The sequence below is a fragment of the Plecotus auritus genome (assembly GCF_963455305.1).
Source record: "Plecotus auritus genome assembly, chromosome: 11".
In the NCBI taxonomy this organism is placed as follows: Eukaryota; Metazoa; Chordata; class Mammalia; order Chiroptera; family Vespertilionidae; genus Plecotus; species Plecotus auritus.
The window spans coordinates 9,061,465-9,084,708 of NC_137777.1; positions in this window are offsets into that span (position 1 = coordinate 9,061,465).

The following is a 23,244-nucleotide window of genomic DNA, read 5'->3' on the forward strand; positions in this document are numbered from 1 at the left end:
GGCTGACTGCAGTATATGCCTCCAAAATATTTAATTTGTTACTTGCAAGTATATATCAGAGCAAAACGTTATCTAACTGTTTAGAAAATCCCGTATAGGCACAGCCTCTGGTCACAGGCAGCTTCAGTGACTGGCTTCCCGCCCCATAGGTGCTGACAAAGGAGCTGGCTCCATGGAAGACCCGTTTATGGAGAATGAACAGAAGAAACAGGCTCCCATTCGGCTTGGAGATTCCAAATTTAAACGGAAATCCCCCCACAAGCCAGGAACCAATGCTATTACCTACCAGAGCCCAGCAGCCTATCACCGGACATCGGGAAGCCAAAGGCAACCTTGACCATTCACACTACCTGAGAGATGTCTCCAATCACCACCCTGAGACTGACACTGTGCAGTTCACTTCAGCAGAAGCGATGCTTGCACGGTAAGAATGACTCTCGCTGCCGGGTGAAATCAGACTTCCTTGCAGTAGCCATTTGCATCCAGCACCAGTGAAAGCCACCCTACTTCTCCGATCCCAGGGGGACTACCCATCCGGGAAAATGCTTACAGGTTACATCCCTGCTTCTTTGGCTTCTCCTGGACCTCACTCCATGAAATGTGCTTCAGTCCCTGACACACCGCTTCCCTGGATTTGTAAAAGATGAAATTTTCAAATACGGTACTCTGTTTTAAAATACAAAACAGTGTTAAAGTGGACGTTCTTCACAACTTTCTCATAGAGTTTGATTCGTCTACTACAACCACATAGTCGCTAATGTACTCTATACACCAGTTAGAAAAGATTGTCTATGTCTGCCTGGTTAGACTATGTATAGGAAGGAAGGGAGGGAGGGAGGAAGAGAGATAGATAGTGAGGGTGAAGAAACTTGCTTGAATACAGTCATTTCCCAAGAAAAATGCATCACAGAAAAGTCAAATCCAAATAATAGAAAAGAAAACATAACTATCCTGAGGTAAACGTTATTCTTTGATAGAATTAAATACGTCAATCAAAAATTAACTACCAGTTTCTTTCCCTCTAGTTTATCTTCTGAGAGCTGTACACCAAACATGTGTGTAGGTATGTATGCATGCACACACATCCCAGTTTGCTGGCTATAGTGGAGGCACAATCAAAAGCATGGCGTGGAGCCGAAACCGGTTTGGCTCAGTGGTAGAGCGTCGGCCTGCGGACTCAAGGGTCCCGGGTTCGATTCCAGTCAAGGGCATGTACCTTGGTTGAGGGCACATCCCCAGTGGGGGGTGTGCAAGGAGGCAGCTGATCGATGTTCCTCTCTCATTGATGTTTCTAGCTCTCTATCCCTCTCCCTTCCTCTCTGTAAAATATCAATAAAATATATTTTAAAAAAAAAAAAGCATGGCGTGGAGTCGTCCTTCCTTATTTCATACATACTGAGATGTACTAGCTCTGTGGCCTTGAGTAAGTTACTTGTGACCTTAACAATAACAATATCTCTGAGCCTCAGTTTGCTCGTCTATTGAAGAGGGATTATAATTCTTTCTAACTCAGCTGGTTGTTGTCAGGATCATAGGAAATGCTTGTGGCATTTGGCCCAATGCTGACACACAGAAAGGACTGTGAGTGCTAGCCACCATCATCTCCGTTACTATTACCTTTGTCATTGTCATCATCAACATCGTAGTACCACAGGAACCTGGACTTCGAAAGGGAGTGGTAGGTTTAAGGAAAATCTTCCACGGAAATTCTTCTCCGTGACTTCCTGCTCTCTGCTGTCCTCTCTTGAGGCAGGTAAATTCTCCAAGGATATGGCCTGGCTCCATTTTCAAAAGAAGTGCTGAATTCTTTAGAGAATGTCTGTAGACATTACGCAATGGTTCTTATAAGGCTCCCTAAGAATATCACTAGGAAAGCTCCCGGATTTAAAAAGTCAACACATCACTCCAGTTATCAGTAAACAAGTCTCTGTTAAGTGGCTCATGTACAACTCACCCTACTATTGATTCAATTGCTACACCAAAAAGTACAGGTTATATGCTATATTCTCAAAGACTTGGAAACTACTTGGACTGGTCAAGTACGTAAGATATATACTTAACTAGTAGTATCTAGCAACATAAAATAACTATGTACACTCTGGGGGCTTCAGCAGTCAGGGAAGGCTTTCCAACGTAGACAGAACTCAAAATTAACTTTGAAGGAGGCGGGAAAGGGTGCTGACAGGAGCTTCACGATTATTATCTCATTTAATCCTCACAGCAACATCGAGAGGAAGATAGGACGATCCACATTTTACACGTGAAGAAACTGAGGAGCAGAGACATACGGTAACCTGCCCACCAACACTAACAAGGACTGGAGCTGTGGTTCCAAGCTAAGGTTTTTACCCCAGCCCACTCCTAGGTAGTCAACACCTCGGGTGAATGACACCAAGGTCCAATGATGGGAATTACAGTTCCCACATGGGCTCTATTTCCTTCCAAAAGTGTGTTCTTGTCTTTTGAAAAGTCAGATCACCATTGACCGCAGTGACTGAACGTATCAAGGGAATACATGAAGTAAATGTTATGAGACCATAGAGAACATTTGATTTCCTTGTCCAAAGAATACTACAGAGTTGAAAAATGGTTTGTTATAATGAATGCCCCCTTTACATATTCTCCCTAGGACTAGCCCACTTTTCTACATGGAGTCCTAAGGTGGGTGAAATACTTTCCAGTCCTTTTACCTTCCCCCACACCCTATTTAACATCGGTAAACTTGCCAGTGAAGGGAACCAGAGGCCCAGTGCCCATCTGGCTCACACAAATTGCCGATCTTCCTTCCATTCCACTTTCCCACCATTCTGAACGACCTTGAACTAGGATGCTGGTGGGACAATAAACAGAGACGCTCACCTGGTGGTCCAGAGAAGTCCCCAGTGCCATGATTCCTGACTTAGCCTCTGCATCCCAGCTTTTCCAGCATTCAACAACCATGTCATTAGTTAAAAGCTACATTGCAAACACGTCTCTCTCTTCCAGGCTGTTGCCAGGCTTCAGAATGGGTGAGCAGAAGGAAGGAGCTGAAGGGAATGAAACAGAACAGAAAGGACCAGGACAAAATAGGACAGGATCGGATGAAACAGGATAGAACAGGACAGGGCAGGATAGAATAGGACAGGTCCGAGTAGGACATTAAGGACAGGATAGGGTAGGATAGGGTAGGATAGGATAGGATAGGACAGGACAGTGGTCAGCAAACCGCGGCTCGCGAGCCACATGCGGCTCTTTGGCCCCTTGAGTGCGGCTCTTCCACAATATACCACGTGGGGGCGCGCACGTACAGTGCGATTGAAACTTCGTGGCCCGTGCGCAGAAGTCGGTTTTCGGCCTGGGCGAGACTATTTTGAAGAAGTGGCATTAGAACACTCAAGGGGCCAAAGAGCCGCATGTGGCTCGCGAGCCGCGGTTTGCCGACCACTGGGATAGGATAAACTCTTCATTATTCCATGGGATATAAGCCTCTTTGGGTAAGTAGAAGTAAGAACTATTAAAACAGTGCCGCATGATCTTACCACATAGACTCATTCTTTTTCTTGTCATTCAGCATGCATACTGTTAGCCCGAAATGACAGGTGACTTGAGAGTAGGTAAAAGGCTTACACAGTTCTCCCTAAGATAAATGCTTGTGAAAGTAGGTAGGTGTGGATGCAAAGAAAATATAATTTTTATCCTTAAAGGGAGAGAGGGAGGGAGGGAGAGAGAGAGAGAGAGAGAGAGAGAGAGAGAGAGAGAGAGAGAGAGAGAGAGCGCTGCCAGCGTCCTCAGTGACCTACACATATCAGATGACACAGGACGGGCTAAGAGGGTGGCCCATTCTCAAATCAGCCGGCAGATGCGCCACTGCATTCTGCACGAGCAGCAGGTGACAGGGAGGCCCTGCTGGAGGTCCTGCTGACAGAGAATTACGACCATCAAGCCTGTGCCCCCTCAGGGCCTGTGCTTACGGCAGCAAAATTGAATCCAGAGGCGCGACCTGCCTGCGGCCTAAAAGCACACGACCATCCATCGCCTTAACCTTCCCAGCACGGTCCATTGAAAGGGTGAGTGTGGTTTCCAAGCTCTGAGACTGCGCACAGCAGCCTGGCGTGGTCTGGTATTTGAATGCTCACCATTCAATCGCTGGCTCCGTCCGTCTCTGCGTGCTTCCTCCCGGTGGCCTTCTCCCTTGACGATGCTGCCCCCTCATCTGGACTTTCAATGAGGAGTTTGCAATCAGGAGGCTGAAAGCCGGGGACTGAGAAACGACTTCCTCCAAAGAACACTTTAAATAAAACGTGTGTGGCAAACGGTCTGAGAGAACTCAACAAAAGACTCGCAGCATCCAAAACGGTCTTGTGCCCTGACCGGCTTGGCTCAGTGGATAGAGCGTCAGCCTGCGGACTGAAGGGTCCCAGGTTCGATTCTGGTTGAGGGCATGTACCTTGGTTGCGGGCACATCCCCAGTAGGGGGTGTGCAGGAGGCAGCTGATGGATGTTTCTCTCTCATCGATGTTTCTAACTCTCTATCCCTCTCCCTTCCTCTCTGTAAAAATCAACAAAATATATATTAAATTAAAAAAAAAAAAAAACGGTCTTGTAACTTTCGAATACAACAAACCAGAATCTTATCTAGATCCAGCCACTGGTAATCTGGTTGGTTCCGTCACATGACTAGTATGTGTCTGAAAATGTCAATCAAACATCATTCCCCCCACTGCGTGGGTTAGTGGTTTTCCGGGTGGTGGTCCCAGAGCCGCAGGGCTCCGGAGGAGAAGCCAAGGAACAGCACCCACACTCAGCCCCGCTGCTTCCCCCTGTGCAGTCGGCCCGTCCCCGTGGCTCACCTCCGTCACCTGGTTCGAGCTGCCGCCCTGTCACCAGACCAGCGCAGGAGCCTCTCCCAGCTCTCCCCCTCCCCCTCCTGCCCGCCGCGCACAGCGGCCCAGCACTCTTTTTAAGACACGCGCTGGTCCAGGGGTCCTCAAACTTTTTAAACAGGGGGCCAGTTCACTGTCCCTCAGACCGTTGGAGGGCCGGACTATAGTTTAAAAAAAAAAACTATGAACAAATTCCTATGCGCACTGCGGGCCCGGGACGAGTCGGCTGCTAAGCAGGACAGGGAGTGGCACCCGGCGGGCCGGAGCAATGTCCTCGGCGGGCCGCATGTGGCCCGCGGGCCGTAGTTTGAGGACGCCTGCATCCATATTTCTCCCCTGCCTAAGCCCTTTGAATGGTTTTGCGTTTCCTTTCAAAGAAAATCCAAGCTCCTGGCCTCACCTCCAAAGATTCTGCCACACCTGGCAGGCGCCTACCCATCCTCCCCAGTTGGAGCCATTCTCGCCCTGACTCACAAGTCCCAGCTGTACAAGGAAGCAGTGGCTTGCTTTCCCTGTTCCTGTCTTGAAAATAACAAGCTCCTTTGCACCTCAGGGAATGCCAGGGTCAAGGCCTTTGCATATGCGGTTCCCTCCGCTCGGAATGTCCCCCCCACTTCTCTGCATGGCTGACTCCCCTTTATCTTCCCTATGAGCCTCCCCCCCACTTCTCTGCATGGCTGACTCCCCTTTATCTTCCCTATGAGCCTCCCCCCCACTTCTCTGCATGGCTGACTCCCCTTTATCTTCCCTATGAGCCTCTGCTCAAAGACACTGCCCCTGACCACCATCATCTCAGTATTTTTCTCCTCCGTGTCGCTCTCTCTCCTTGTGTCCTGTTCATTCTTTCACAACCACCACCACCCCATTAATGTCTGTCACAACAGCCATCCCGTTCATTTCTTTCTAATCCAATTATTTATTCAATTTATTGTGTCCCCACCCGGGCTGAATTCCATGAGCGTGGACGTTAACACCCATTTACAGGGTCACTGTGGCCTGCACTCCTGCCTTACCTTACATCGGCTCCTAGCAAAACTATCATGTAATCCATGTTTGATAGCTAAATGAAGAAAGGAAGGAAGACAGGAGGAAAGAAGGAACAAATCCGTCCACTTGGAATAAGTGACAAAAAGGAGAATATATGTCATCGGTAGGCTTAACCAATGCAGTCAGAGCATAAGGGCCGGAAATTTAAATTAAAGTGAACTCTGCCTGCTTTGAGCTGTTTCCTTACATGCCCTTTCTTCCCATGGCCTCGGGGGAGAGGATGAGGAAAAGGATTAGAAGTTTTGGATCTGGTTCTGCCCACCCAACTGGCCTTGCCTCCTGGAAGGCAAGCATCTGTGTGCTCCTGAGCCTCCGCTCACAGACGCTTTCCTATTGGCCCATGGTCCTCTGTGTGTGTGGCTCAGGCTGCAAAGTCCACACTTCCCACCCACCTCTGCGAGGCATCCCGGGCTCACAGAACATCTGGCAGCACCCTGAGATCACACGTCTGGATGCTCCAAAGGTATCTCCACACAGCACCTTCCCGCTCTGCGGGGAGAACCGTTATTTTTGGTTGAGATCGCTTTTTCATTATCCCAGGTCAAAGGGAGTTCATTCTCCCCATTGCTCAATTTCCCTCTGAGTCAAATTCTGTCTCATTTTAAAATAAGCTCTTTTACATAGATATATAGCAAAAAGCAAAGGCATGAGATTGAGTCTAATTTACAAGAATGAGTATAATAATGAAAATTAAGCCTTGTTTTAAATTGTAATTCACCATGCAATGTCAATGATTTCTACCCAACCATTAATCACACAATTTATCAATACACCTACCATTTTTTTAATTTCAAAAAGATTGTTATTCAAAGCTGCCTTTATACTGGGAAGAAGATCACCTACCAGAAAGTTTTAACTCAGTACCGAAAAGAGAAAAGAAATTGATGTACTGTAAAAACCCCAGAAGCCAGTGATTTAACAACTTTCACAAATGATGTTCATTTTAAAGCTAAATGTCCAAGTTCAGAGTTTTCAAACAAAGTTATAAAGCACTCACTCTGTCACCTCTAATTACTAACAATATTATAAAGAAATGCTCATACCATTTGGAAGAAATCCATGTTTTTCCATTTCTGTGAATGATGGGAAATTTTATAATAGATTAAAAGATTCATCAAAATCTGGTTAATAGCTTTCCCTCAACAACAGCCACACTACTGAATGATGTTCTAATACCTTTAATATTTTAAAATATTGGTGTGTTGAAGACCAACCAATTAGGACATGACTGAAAATGGATATAATGTTTCTTTCAGAGGTGATGAAAAATATCCTAAGGTTAGATTGTGGTGGAGGTTACACAACTCTGTAGACATACTAAGATCCATTGGTTTGTACACTTAAAACAGGCGCACATTATGATATGTAAATTACGCCTCAATAAAGCTGCTTTTAAAGCCATCAGTAGAGGCTGTGCTTCCAATCACACACCAACTCTCCCCCTTTCTCTCCGAAGAAGGGAGGGATCTGCACAGGAACAACCACCTTGGGTGAAGCTGGCTCAGCGGAACCCTGATGAAGCGGAAAATGCCAGCAACAACCACAAAAGATGGTGGGTGGTTTGAAGAAGATCATCAATACCCTCAACCTGGGGAGTCTGAGATACTCTTGGCGATGTAGCCATGGTCACAGTAAGAACACGAGGAAAGTCACAGCGTGTGCATTCCACGTCCCAGCAAACACCTCCCAGCAGGGACAGGGCCCCGTGGGTGCTCTCTGAGAAACAATGCAGCGTCTGGGCATTGCTCCGTGACTTCGAATGAAGACAGTGTGGCACCTGAGTCGGTAAGAGGAGGCCGGGCAGTGATGGCAGGCACAGAGGGAAGGAAGGAGGTATTGTCCCAGAGAGGACACTGTCACTGTGGGGAGAGCAGTAAGGATCACAGCAGCTGGGTCAGATGGTTTAAAAATCTAACAGCGGGCACAGACACTGGGGGGGTGGGGGCATGTGCCGGGGGATAGGGGAGGCTAGGAGAGGTCAATGGGGGGAAAAGGAGACATATGTATTACTATTTGTAACACTTTAAACAATAAAAAAACATGAAAGAATTAAATAGTAATATACAAGAAAAAAAAATCTCTAACAACAGCCCTGGTTTGGCTCAGTGGCTAGAGTAGCCGTGGGCAAACTACGGCCCGCGGGCCGGATCCGGCTGTTCTATCCGGTTCTCTTGCTCTCCCCTCTGCTCCTTTACTTTGAATTTATATTAGTTCACACAAACACTCCATCCATGCTTTTGTTCCGGCCCTCCGGTCCAGTTTAAGAACCCATTGTGGCCCTCGATTCAAACATCTGAGGGGAACTGTTTTGTCAAATCATGCCCGGTCATGAGAAACACCAGGGGAAGGGAGAAGGAGGAAAGATCACCTGCCTCCTCGCCTTTTCTTCTCTCATTCTTACACACACAAAAATGCAGCTGTGGCCCTAACCAGTTTGGCTCAGTGGATAGAGCGTCAGCCTGCGGACTGAAGGGTCCCAGGTTCGATTCCGGTCAAGGGCATGTACCTTGGTTGCGGGCACATCCCCAGTAGGAGGTGTGCAGGAGGCAGCTGATCGATGTTTCTCTCTCATCGATGTTTCTAACTCTCTCTCCCTCTCCCTTCCTCTCTGTAAAAAATCAATAAAATATATATATTTTTTTTTTAAAAAAATGCAGCTGTGTCCCAGTCTTCAGAACATCAGCTCTGAAAGATATTTGGTTTCCTCAAGTATATTTCGTTATGAAACAGCTAAAGTATGAATTAACAAGAATTCCAATGTCTTGAAAATATAATTCAACAACTCTATACTATTGCCAGTTAAAGCAATTTTCCAAGGCTCGTACTGGATTAGTTTTATAAGAACATCTGCTGCGTGTGTTTTCCTTCTAGAAAATTAATAATTTTGGCAAAGTGTCTGTGACGTGCTTTCTAACGCGCATCACAGGGGATATTGTTGCAACTGCCGCTTTGTGGACTCTGGCTCTCGAAGATGCTTTCTCACCTACTAAGTTGGAATTTTAAACTGTGGGCTTGGCCGTGGTGGTTGCCAGACAGCAGTATCGCAGAGTTAGGATAAAGTTAAGAAATTTTTCTTGTCATTTTGGATTTCTAGTTTTATTCAGAAAAGACACACATACACCTACATAATCTCAGAATTGCAGGCATGGGAGGTGTAGACTAATATTTTCTTTCAGATGAACAGTTTTCGCTAGTTCTGAGAGCTGTGTGGGGCACGTGCCATTGAAACAGCTCATTCCCAAACCAAGCCATCCTATATAAGAAAAGGATAATATGCAAATTGACCGAGCAGCAGAATGACCAGTCTCTATGATGCGCACTGACCACCAGGGGGCAGACGTTCAACGCAGGAGCTGCCCCCTGGTGGTCAGTGCACTCCCACAGGGGGAGCTCTGCTCAGCCAGAAGCCGGGCCCATGGCTGGTGAGAGCAATGGTGGTGGCGGGAGCTTCTCCCTGAGGCAGCACTAAGGAGCAGCGAGCCCGGCTTCTGGCTGAGCGGCGCTCCCACAGGGAGCTCCCAGGGGGCGCAGGCCTAAGCTGGCAGGCGGACATCCCCCGAGGGGTCCCGGACTGCCAGAGGGTGCAGGTCGGGCTGAAGGACCTCCTCCCCTCAGTGCATGACATTCTAGAATTGACAGCTACACAAATCCATCAAGGCCCAGGGGTGGGATGCTCAGTGAGTAGGCATTCAGGTAACTGACAGTGAAATGACGGGACCCGATGTTGGGAGAGAAATCAGATGTTTTTTAGATTATAATCTATTCAAAACCATCGGGCTTGAGAATATATGGAAGATCTTTATGTTTTTTTAATGATAAGCACACAGCTTATCAAAAATTTAACTTATCTCCTAAAATATGTTTAGATTACCCTCTCAAACCATAGCGCCAGGAATTGATTTTTTTTTTAATTAAAAAGACATTTTCCAGAAAAGCTAATATACTCAGGGTTTTGTGAAAAACTACGAGATTTAAAAATTTTTTCAGTAAAGTTAAAACCCTCTTATTTTAATTTATACATTGGGGTTTTTGGTTTTATGTAGCATTGAATTAAATAAGAAGGGGGTGAAAAAGAAGAGAGGACTTTTAAAACACATTCAATGAAATGATGGAATTGTATCCGGGGAACATGGGTCATGGGAGATACAAAAATTGTAAGTTTATTAAAGATAAGAAAAATTTCTTCAGATTCCACATAATTTTGTTTTTCATGAAAATTCTTAAAACACTTCCCATGAGCATCTTTGAAATTCTTACAAGGAGGGGAGGAAAGGGGGAAGATGGGAGATATCTGTAATACTATCAACAATAAAAAAAAATATTTTTTAAATATATTTTGTTGATTTTTTACAGAGAGGAAGGGAGAGGGATAGAGAGTTAGAAACATCCATCAGCTGCCTCCTGCACACCCCCTACTGGGGACGTGCCTCATAACCAAGGGGCATGCCCTTGACCGGAATCGAACCTGGGACCCTTCAGTCCACAGGCCAACGCTCTATCCACTGAGCCAAACCAGTTAGGGCAAAAAAAATTATTTTTTTTTTTAAGAAATTCTTACAAAAGGTAGGCAGACCTTCCCGATGGCACTGTACTTTGTCTATCACGGAGATATATATCTCTTACTGGATCAGCATTAGGGAGAAAATGACACACTGTTTCCAGAACACTGATTCCCAGTGGCATTCTTTAAGACTACAGAATGTCTTATGGCTTATAGAGGAAGGGAGATATACACAGGCATCAAAATCAAATGGGTGACACGATTCGAAATTCAAACACTGAGCTGGGCAATGTTGTCAATTATACAAGTTTTTTTAAAAAAATCCGTTACCAAAAGGCGCCATCTCCATACCTCATGGGCGTGACAGGATGTGGTGGAAGTTCTCTAAGGCAGGGAGCCAGTGTTCCTCACCCACGGGCATCACAGTGAGAAAATGACTCTCCTACAGAAATGTCTGCAACGGGGAAGCACTGTTTGCGTTTTTTACAAAAATGTGTGAAATGACTGCCTGGGAGATATGATGGCAAACAAATGAAAATCAGCCATTTCTAACTCTAAGGTGGTTCAACACAGAACTTGCTGAGGGAGACCTGGGAACACAGATGACAACCACAAAGACCTTTTTTAGTAGTTGACCAGCGCCATCTACTGTCTGGAAATTGCAACTGAAGCCATTTCATTCCCGCCGTGTGGTGGGCTCTGGGTTTGGGAAAGGCAAGGCTGTTACAGGTGCAGCTAATTCTGGAAACCAGCGTGAGCTCTGGCTGGTAAGGGATTGAGTATTCTGCAGAGGAGGAGGGAGAGGAGGGAGAGAGGAAAATAGGAAGAGGTAGTTACTTTGGCAAATGTGGTGACCCTGTAGCAACATCTGGCCACCATGAGCCTCTGTGGGAAGTAAGAAGGAATACAGCGTCCTGGGCAAAGTGTCACCAGCATGAATTACAGTTTCCCCGAGCCCTTGGCTCTTTTCTGAGAAAACCTCTCCTGTGCCATTTACTTTCTATACCTTCCTTTTTATATAAATATTTTTTATTGATTTTTCACAGAGAGGAAGGGAGAGGGATAGAGAGCTAGAAACATCAATGAGAGAGAAACATCGATCAGCTGCCTCCTGCACACCCCCTACTGGGGATGTGCCCGCAACCAAGGTACATGCCCTTGACCGGAATCGAACCTGGGACCCTTCAGTCCGCAGGCCAACGCTCTATCCACTGAGCCAAGCCAGTCAGGGATATATCTTTCTTTCTTTCTCCTTCTTTCCCTCCCTCCTCCCTAATGGCACCTTCTACAGATCTTTTAGATCTGGAAACCTGCTGACGATCCAAGGTTTTTAAAGTGCTTCCTAAATTAAGGAATTTCTGGCTTTAAGACAATACAATAACCTTTTAAAGCTAGACAGATCCTGACAGACCATCTAGTCTGCACTGAATAGATTAGGAGACTGAAGCTAGGAAAATTTAGGTGATCTTGGGGTCACCCAGAACGCAAACAGGACACACATTTTTCTCGAGGACTGAGCCCCGGAAGAATAAATGTTCCTGCAGTGTGGCCACGCCTACAAAATGTTCCTCAAACGTTTCACCACCTCCAGCCTGGTTTTATTTGTTTTGCATATCTTTGGAATTTCAGAGACTTAATAAAAATTATACATTTCTCTCATATATTTTCTGTGAGCTATTTTGAGGGAAATCGGAATTTAATATAAATACATAGCTACAAGAGAAAATAAAACTGGCAGTTATCTCGAAGTTGATTGTATCCAATACATTTCTGAAAAGACTAAACTGATTTAACTCTGAATTTTGTGATTTTATGGTCTTTTCTAACACAAGACAACAAATGAAGCACCTAGCTTTTTATTTTTAATTCCTTCTATCTTTATGCAACTTCCTGCCGTAACAATGCCATGTATTAAGAAATGAAACTTCCTAGAGTGTCAGGATGTAATCTTTATTTTTATTGTAAACCAGGTAGCTTCGGGTGACCTGGGTATTTGCCTTTATGGTGACGTTTCTAAATATTAAATCTGACTAATCAATCTTTTAAAGAAGATTTACTTTGTCCTATAATTACATATGCAATGCCTCTGCTAGTCAGTTACCACAAAGGTCACATCTTTTAATATGCACTTTATCTGCCAGAATAAAGCACCAAAGATACCTTTTCCTTTCATGAGTTGCTTTATTTATTCATCTTTTTTTTTTTCCAGGAACTCCCTGGAGAGGAAATTTCCAATGTTAAAAAAAAAAAAATAGCAACTATCAAGATTGTTTTTATTGTAATCCTTCTATAAAGAAGAGTATTTTCCAAATTCATTCTAAGTATAGAAGTTGACAATGTTGAATTTTACCTGAGAAAACAGTGAAGGTTAATGGAATGTTCTCGCCCTTTTGTGTCTGGAAGATGGCTTTCTACAAAGAACCATCCTTCTCCTATGACTTAACAAGCATTTTACCTATGACAAAGCCAGCCTTGGCCTCATACATGATTAGCTGAACCCCTGTTCCATTGATCAGGATAAAATGCTTGTTAACAAACTTTGGTTAACCTTATCTCCATCCGTTAGGCCCCTGAACTTGAGTCTCTTCTCAGCTGAGACAGCAAACAGGTCCTATTTGTGGATCCCTCCCAGAAAATAGCCTGATGTCAGGGTAAAACATTCTCTGATCTACTGTTCTGTAAACCATCCTTTCTCTTTTTGTTGTTGTTGTTTTTTTGTTAATCCTCACCTGAGGATATTTTTACCATTGATTTTTTTAGAGAGAATGGAAGAGAGAGGGAAAGACAGAGAGAAACATCGATGTGAGAGAAACACATTGACTGGTTGCCTCCTGCACGTGCCTCAACCAGCATACGGGCCAGGGAGGGGCCTGCAACCAAGGTATGTGCCCTTGGCTAGAATCGAACTTGGGACCCTTTGGTTCATAGGCTGACGCTCTATCCACTGAGCCAAACCTGCTAGGGCTACACCATCCTTTCTTTCATCCCACTTTCCCACACCCGGGTCTTGCTAGCCTTGTTCACTTCTCTTGTAAAAGAAATGCCCTTTTCGCCTAACTCTTGACATATGTGTACATCTTGTCTCCCTAATGCAGTAGCCCCTTACAGCATTGCAATCGTCCCTTTCCCACCTTGCAATAATCCTATCTAATAAAAGGTAATATGCAAATTGACCCTCACACCCTCACACAAGATGGCCACCCCCATGTGGTCAAGGATGGCCACCACAAGATGGCCAGCAGTGAAGGGCAATTGGGGGAGACCAGGCTGGTAGGGGAGGGCAGTTGGGGGCAATTGGGCCAGCAGGGGAGCAGTTAGGTGTCGATCAGGCTGGCAGGGGAGTGGCTAGGGGGTGATCAGGCTGGCAGGCAGGCAAGCGGTTGGGAGCCAGCAGTTCCGGATTGTGAGAGGGATGTGAATGCCGGTTTAGGCCCAATCCCCAAGGGGTCCCAGATTGGAGAGGGTGCAGGCTGGGCTGAGGGACAACCCCCTAGCCCCAGTGCACGAATTTCGTGCACCAGGCCTCTAGTCCTTTCAAATAAAGTCTCTCCATTCCAAGTCTGGATTTGCTTTTTGTCTGACAAAACCAAAATTCTGATTAAAGCTGAAGCAAATGGACTAAATAAAACATCAGGATTATAAGATAAAGTCTTCTTGCTCTAGAAGCAAAATCATACAACACCTATATACTCTCCACCGAAGATAACATTTCAAAACTGTTCAAGAGCCATGCTTTCTAGAAAATACTTGCATTCAAATAAATAGTCATTTTTTTTATTTTTTATTTTTTTTTTTTTTTTTTTTTTACAATTTCTACTAAAAGTCCCAGTATTTTCCAAATTTCACCCTGGAGTATCAAGTTTCCCAAATTTGCCCAGATCCAAGCTTTCCTTCAATGAGTGAAAAAACTACTTCTTTACTGTTAGCTCACTAAATAATCTTCTTACAACTCACTCTTGTACAGTGGGGTGAAAAAATCTAAATACCTTTATTCAAAATGCCTGTCAATATGCTCAGTGCTCACTTGTTTACCAAAATAGAAATGTAATCTAATTTTTCAATGACAAAAACCACACATCATAAGGCCCAGTGCTACCACAAATGTTCAGGACATTTCTATGGTCAGAACTGACCGGCACCATATGCCGTATCATGTAAACAAACATGTACCAATGGGCTCAACTGTATAAACCACAGGGGGAAACAAATACGATGAGCTGAACAGATGTCTTAGAAGCGTAATCATTACTCTGACAATCCAGAAGACAAAGACCTGTTTCCCTTTTGTCTGTGTAAATAGGTTGGGAATCTTTATACCACTCTTTATTAAAAGTATATATATGTATAGCAAACATTAATGAAACAATTAGTTGGCTTTTCATCAACTTAACAGATCCCGGTAAAAGTGAATTAATTTAGCTAGCGCCCTTTCCCACCTGTTGGAAAGAACCATTCAATTCCCTTGAATTCGTTCTGGGCTCAGATCCAATGCCTATATACTCTGATTCATTTCTACTGTAGTTATTTAAGGCTGCTATTTATTTTTTCCTTTATTTGTTAAATATTTACTGGGCCGCTACTATGTGCTAAGTACTTGAGCTACAGTTCTGAACAAAATAGATAAAAATCTCAAGTTCCTCATGGAACTTGTAATTTAGACCAAAAATGAACCAGATAAATTAATAAAATATACAGAATGCTGTAGAACTTGTAATTCAGACAGAAAAGGAAACAGACCAATAACTAAAATATACAGGATGCTAAATGCACTGAGAAGAAAAAAATAAAGCAGGAAAGGAAACTGCAACATGCTGTGGGACAGAAAGATTTCAGGAACTGACAAGTGATTTTTTTTAAATATATTTTTTATTGATTTCAGAGAGGAAGGGAGAGAGAGATAGAAACATCAATGATGAGAGAGAATCACTGATTGGCTACCTCCTGCTACCTGGGCATGTGCCCTTGACTGGACTTGAACCTGGGACCCTTCACTCTACCCACTGAGCCAAACCAGCTAGGGCCTGACAAGTGGTTTCTGAGTTAAGACCTTAAAGAAGTAAAGGAGCGAATCATGCAGATATCTGGGGGAAGGACACTGTCAAAGGCAACAGCGCGTGCAAAGGTGCAAGGGAGGAACACTGCTTCATCAGTGCCAAGCACTGCAGAGCCTATAAACAAGCTTAAAGAGCTTGGAATCTGGTAAGAAAGCCTAGAACACAACCGACTAAAACTGGTAACAACTCGACTCTTAAGTGTTGGATGAGAGATACAAACATGATTCCGTAGCAATAACGTAGTTGAAAAATGTCAACAGGCAGGGCAAGGTGGGGTTGGATTGTGTGTGTGTGTGTGCGTGTGTGTGTGTGTGTGTGTGTGTGTTGGGGGGACGGGGCGGGGGGAGGTCCAAGGAGGAGCTCAAACCTGAGAGGGGTCTGTACAAAGCATGTAGGCCCATAAAGCAGCACCCACGGTGCCAACTAGAGTTAGGACCAAAATATACATATGAAATACCTTACCTAATAAAAGAGAAACATGCAAATTAACCATCACACCGCTACGCCCACAGCCAATCAGAGTGAGTATGCAAATTAACCCTACAAAGATGGAGGTTAATTTGCATATGCAGGCACACGGAGTGGTGTGAAGCCTGCTGTGAGGGGGAGGGGGGCGGCGGAGGGAGCTACTGGAGTGGTGTTCCGGACAGAAGCGAGGACGTGCTGGCTCCGGGCGGCCCGGGAGCAGAAACGTGCCGGCTCCCGGGCGGCTGGGAGTGAAGCCAAGGGAAGGAAGGCCTGTTCTTGCACAAATATCTTGCCACGGGCCTCTAGTTATGTATCTATAGTATGTAAATTTATAAAAATAAATATTGTACAATATTTCAATTCTATGTAAATTATGTTTGCACATTTACTAAATCTATCACATTTCCCTAAGCATAGAACTTTCCTCAAATGTATATATGAAAGGGGCCCTCCTTATATATGTTATTTGAGAAAGGAAAGTGGAAAGTTCTTTGTCAAATATAAAGTCCTATCAATGGAGATGAGAGGACGGGTAGGAAATGGCATACAAATGTTGCTTTAGAACCCAGAAGAGTCCAGATAATTATTTTCTCTCCCCTTAGCAAAAGACAACCATTTAGCAAATATCATGAAATGTCTATTTTTTTCACGGTCCCTACCCTCCAAATGACCATACTCACCCCTTCTTTGACATGACCATACTCACCCCTTCTTACCTCTGGAATTTATGTCTTGGCTCCCTCATCAGGGGTCCTTGCTGTGAACATCTCTCTTCCTCCTTAGCCCCAGCCCCTTTATCCTTGGGTGAGGATTAAAAGTAACCCCAAATTGCCCTAGCCGGTTTGACTCAGTGGATGGAGCGTCAGCCCTCGGACTGAAGGATCCCATATGTAATTCAAGTCAAGGGCACCTACCTCGGTTGCAGGTTCAATCCCAGCCCTGATAGAGGTGCATGTGGGAGAAACCAATTGATGTGTCTCTCTCACATCGATGTTTTTCTCTCTCTGTGTCTTTCCCTCTTCCTTACACTCTCTCTAAAAATCAATGGAAAAATATCCTCGGATGAGAATTAACTTAAAAAAAAAAAATGTAACCCCAAATCTTCATTTACAGTATCTAGCAAGTACTCAGAAAACCTAAATTAATATTTCACAATGCAGAAAACCTAAATTAATATATAAGTTGGAGTTGGTGGTCATTTTCCACACCACTTCCTTCCTTTGTAAAACTTTAAAAAATACTTTATATACATGAATTTTAAGTTTCATTTCTAATTAAGAATATATAAGCATAAATACCCATTTTATTCCATTCTCTGCTTTTGAAAACAGCAAATAAAATATTCCTAACGAGCCCTGACCGGTTTGGCTCAGTGGATAGAGCGTCGGCCTGTGGACTGAAGGGTCCCAGGTTCGATTACCTTGGTTGCGGGCACATCCCCAGTAGGAGGTGTGCAGGAGGCAGCTGATCGATGTTTCTCTCTCATTGATGTCTCTAACTCTCTATCCCTCTCCCTCTCCCTTCCTCTCTATAAAAAAAAAAAAAAAATATTCCTAACGAATAAACACATTCTGGCATCTTAAAATATAAAATCAAAGTGGAAAAATATTTGTGATGCTGATATTTCAATCAATTCAGATCAAAATGATGATCCTCTTTCTGTAAATTTATGATTTCAAATTAATATTTTAAACGTTACTTATAGCATCACAGTCATTAATTTTACTCTAAAAGAATAAAGAAAAGCTGGGGAAGACTTCCATCTTCTTATTTGAGGGCTTATTAACTACAATTAAACAGTTTACAAAGCAACAGCTTGCTGCCCCCTGGATGTACAGAGATTTCTTATCTTTCAATAAAACTACCATTTTTAAAAGAATTAGTGTATATTGAAAAAGTGAAGTGGAGAATTTAGGAAATGCATTGCCTTCTATATATATCAGAGTACTAATTAATACTGATTAAAAACATGAACTTTTAGCCCAGTTGGTGTGGCTCTGTGGTGGAGTGTTGACCTATGAATCAAGAGGTCACTGGTTCGATTCCCAATCAGGGTACATGCCCAGGTTGCAGGCTCAATCCCCAGTAGGGGGCATGCAGGAGGCAGCGGACTGATGTTTCTATCTCTCCCTCTCCCTTCCTCTTTCTCTAAAAAAATCAATAAAAATATATTTCAAAAAACCAAAACATGAACTTTTAGATCAGACTGCCTAGGTTCAAATTCCAGCTCTGCTGTGTACTAGCTGTGTGACCTTAGTCAAGTTCCTGAATCTCTGTTTTCATTTCCTAATCCTATATAATAAAGAGCTAAGAAGCAAATGGTCGCCACGCCCTCACGCCATCATGCCATAATGGCTCAGACACTCAACAGTGGGGAGAGAGGAATAGGGACCAGCCAGGCACAAATGAGCTCACGAAAGAGGAATGGGGACCAGCCAGGCACAAATGAGCTCACAAGAGAGGAATGGGGACCAGCCAGGCACAAATGAGCTCACGAGAGAGGAATGGGGACCAGCCAGGCACAAATGAGCTCACAAGAGAGGAATGGGGGCCAGCCAGGCACAAATGAGCTCACGAGAGAGGAATGGGGACCAGCCAGGGACAAATGAGCTCACGAGAGAGGAATGGGGACCAGCCAGGCACAAATGAGCTCACGAGAGAGGAATGGGGGCCAGCCAGGCTGCAGCCTGGGAGAGGGACAAGCCACCTGCCCTGAGGTCCCAGGCGCCAGCGGCTGGGGCTGCAGCCCAGGAGAGGAACAAGCCGCCCGCCCCGCAGTCCTGGGTGCCAGCGGCTGCAGCCCAGGCAAAGCCGCCCACCCACGGTCCCTTGCGGCTGCGGCCGGCCCGGGCAAAGCCGGTCCGAGTCCTGGGTGCCTGCAGCCGGCCAGAGGGAGGGAAGCCCGGGTCTCGAATGCCTGCGACCAGCAGAGGAGGGAATCCTGGGTCCCGGGTGCGGAGCGAGGCAGAGGCGGTGAGGGGCAATCAGGCCAGCAGTGGAGCAGTTAGGGGCGATCAGACAGGCAGGCAGAGGTAGTTAGGAGCGATCAGGCAGGCAGAGGTGGTTAGGGACAATCAGGCAGGCAGAGGGATTAGGGGTGATCAGACAGGCAAGCAGGCAGGCGAGTGGTTAGGAGCCAGCAGTCCCAGATTTCGAGAGGCAGTCGGACATCCCCCAAGGGGTCCCGGATTGGAGAGGGTGCAGGCCGGGCTGAGGGACCACCCCCCCACGCACGAATTTTGTGCACCGGGCCTCTAGTTATATTAATAAAGATAATAGAACAATAATGCCTACCTTATTTGGGTAGAATGAGAATTAAATGAGTTTATAAAGTGCCGCAGCTGTTTAGCTCAATGCTATCAGTCAATGCCATACTTAAAAACAACAGGGAGGAACTGGAAATTGTCCACTGTGGTACCAGCACAGCTAATCTCTCTGACCTGCTCTACTTTTTGTCTTTGTTGTAGCAGTTATCGCCTTCTAACATACTACAGAACTGGATTATTTATGCCGTCTAGTATTCCTTGCCTGCATCGCATCACTAAGTAACCTCCAAGGGCACAGGGACCTGTGTTTGTTCTCTGATGCATGCCAAGCACCAGGGCAGAGGCTAACACATAGTAGGCACACTAAAATAGTTGCTATTCCGTGAATTTGCTGCCATCATTTTATCAACATTTATACAATCCTGGACTGTTAAAGTTGCAAAAAATGTCAAGAACAGCACATGCATTCTTCAGCCTTTTGTAGGCTTACTCTGTGACAGATGTCAATCAGGCGGCATGGTGTGCAAAATGACGACGGCACAATTTGAGATCAAGGAGCAAGAAATCCCAAAAACAAAGCATGTCCACATAGTAATGGAATGAAGGACAAAAGTGGAGGATTGAAAACGAGAGCGTGTACCCCTCAGCAGCAGAGGCGACTGAGCTCCAATGGGGTGCGGGTGCTCTCTGGGCAGCAGAGTATGTGCCAGTACAGGAGCACTTCGAAACAGAACCACCAAAGAGGTCACTGTATCTGAGGGAGTACAGGAGCACAGGGTGCTTATGGTGAGAAAAGGAAATGTATTACCATAATTGTTGGCTGCGAAGCTCTCAGGCACACAGGGGCCATGTTTGTGAGTGTGGGTGTTACCAGTTTTGGGGTTGGGTTTAGTTGGGTTGGGTTGGGTTGGAATGAGGCAGGACTACAAGCTGAGGGAAGGTACCAATGAGAGGCAGGGAACCGGCTAGCAAATAAACCAGGTTGTTACAGGTAGAGAATCCAAGAATAGATCCAGGAAGGAGCCAGGAAATACAAAGAAATGAGGGTAAGAGGAAGTCATGCAGAACACGGAAAGGAAATAACTACAGCTCTATTCTGTGTGAAGGTCCAACATATTATAAAAGTGTTTTATTCAATTTTTTAAATGTCTTATGGTTCACTGTATCAGAACAACCAGCAGGTTGGACCAACCAGAGGCAGGCTGGCAAGAACTGGGACAGCAAATAAGAAAAGCCCTCAGCCTGGGGCCAGACTAGAACCAGCTGGTGGCCTCTCAAGAACAACCTGAATGAGGAGGGTTTAACATTAATCCATTATTGGCTGAGATGACCCTATTGTCATGCTTGGATGTCATTACAGATTTGTTTTATTTGATTTAAATATTTAAATTCCCTGGTCGCCTCAGCATAATCCTGTCTAATAAAGAAGGAATATGCAAATGGATCATCACGCCATCATAAAGATGGTGGTGCCCATAGCCACGAGATGGCGGCGCCCAGTCCCCTCAGCCCCGCAGGAGTCCCCAGTCCTTTCAGCCCCGCCGGGGGGTGGCAGGCACGTGGTGAGGGTGGGTCCGGCCACTCCTTGTGCCTGCTGCCTGAGTCCCACAGTCCTTTCAGCCCAGCTGGGGGGGGGGGGGGGGGAGGGCGGCAAGCACACAATGCGGCTAGACCTGCCCTCAGCCCCCCAGCCACCCAGGGCCGGCCTGAGGCGCAGGCAAGCCTCGGATGGCGGCTGCCCAGCTGACGCCCGAGGTGTAGGCAAGCCTCAGATGGCAGCTGCCCAGCTAATGCCCGAGGTGTAGGCAAGCCTCAGATGGCGGCTGCCCAGCTAATGCCCGAGGTGTAGGCAAGCCTCAGATGGCGGCTGCCCAGCCACCCGGGGCCGGCCTAAGGCTCAGGTAGCCAGAGCCAGCCGAGGCTTGTGCTGCTGGCAGTGGCAGCAGCAGAGGTCTGATGTGGGCGTCGCCTTCCCCTGATGGCCAGGTCCCCTCCTGCCCCTGAGGGCTCCCGGACTGTGACAGGGGGCAGGCCGGGCTGAGGGACCCCCCCACCCCAGTGCATGAATTTTCATGCACCGGCCTCTAGTCTACTCAATAAAGCCTTTTGATGTCTCTGAAATCTCAAGTTGATCAGTCTCTCCTGGTATTAAGAAGGGGAACCTGAACTAAGTGCCTCTTAACTACCATTGCAGCCACCACCCTGACGTCCAGCGAAGGCAAGCCAGCCACAGAATGCTGTCCAAACAGACTATCCCTGCCGGGATGTACCACCCCTTCGAAGACCAGGCAACGCACCCAGCGGGCAAGCACGCTGGCATCATATACAAGAAGGCCAGAGCTTACTGAATAATAGAATGCTGGTCCAGCACTGGGTGTCAACAATCACCACGTCCAGTCTTCCCACGCTGAGACCTTGTGGTGTTAGTTACACTGTCAGCTGGTAACGTATACGACTCGGCCAAGTTGCCCCTACGCGAGGCAGTTGTTATAGTGAGTTGAGGGAAAGAAAGAAAAAAACCCCTTCAAACCAGTTACTCTGTACACAAAATGATGGATTGATGGATGAATTTTTCCACCTTTTCTATTGTTTTTCTTGCACGGCACAGAGGCCTCCACTCTCAGGATCTAAGTACTTCCCAAAGGCACACCTCCTAATACCATTCATTATCTCTTAGGGGTTAGGATTCTAACATGAATTTGGGGGAGACACAAACATTCAGATCAGTCAGCAGCGGCTTTGAAAGGTTGGTATGATCTGATCTACATTTTTTTATTCTGCATTACAGTGTGTAACTGTGGACATGGAGAGGCCCGTAAAAAGGTTTGTAATAAAGGTGAATGATGGTAGTCGCTTGGATTACAGTGATGGAGAAGAAGAGAAGAAGGAATGACTCAGCATATATGTTTCGGAAGAGCAACTAACAGGAATTGCCAGTGTGCCTGGGGAAAAGAAAAAAATATGACTACTGGTTTTTGACTGGAACCATCAGCTGGAGGGTGGTACCAGCTGCTGATACGTGTAAATTAGGTCCAGCTAAGAAGGTGGGGGAAGGGCAATTTGCCTACACTGTCCCGCTCTTTGAACTGTTTTTCCCTCTTTCTTCAACTAGTTAGCCCCCTCCCAATCTTTGGATCTCAGCACAAATGTCACTTTCTCAGTGAAGTCCTTTTCCCCACAACACAATCCAAACCAAACTTTTGTATTAAGTACTTGCTCTCTTGGTGTTTGTGCTTTTTCCTAGTTACTTGTGCTATGTTGCAAAAGTGCCCAGTAACATGTAGCCTCTGTTGCCTCTGTGAGGCCATCCCAGCTCATCCAGCCGCCAGCAGACCCGCCAGCTGAGCAGACTGATAGAACCCTGAGTCATCTCAAGGATTGTTGCATGCCACAAGGCTTTGTGTTGGTCTGTGAAGCAGCAAACTTGATACAGTAGCACATACCTCATTTGCAATATTATATATTTGTTTGATAAGTGCCTATTCCTGCAGGAGATTGTGAGTTCTAAAAGCAAAGACTCTTCTAAGGTTCGATTACTACTCCATGCTCAGGGCCAGGCATGATATCTGGAATACACCAGACATTCAATAGGTAACTGGATGAATGAGTAGAAGGGGAGGAAACAGGTATTTATCGTAACATGAGAGAATAAGAGTTCTAGAAGAGAGGTCACAAAGGGCTCAGGACATACATTTGTCCGAAACAAACTTTTATCAGTACATGGTACCGAAAAATATAAGTTTAAAAATGCAAGTTGTCAGGGGAGGTTTCTTGAGAGAGATACAGGCTTAAAAGGTGTTACTTGTAAGAGCAGCACAGATGAAGCCAAGGGGGCCAAAAGGACATGGGTGTTTAAAGGTAAAGAAAAGTCTCCTGTTTGTTATTTACCTCAAAGTACTTGTTCCGGTTTAAATCTCTGTCTCCTGGCGGGGAGCGCCCGCAGGGGGTGGGGGTTCTTATGATCTTTGAATTATTCCCAATGTCCAACATAATTTTTCCCCACAAAATAGGAACTCAATAAATACTTACGTATAAGTGAAAAGCTA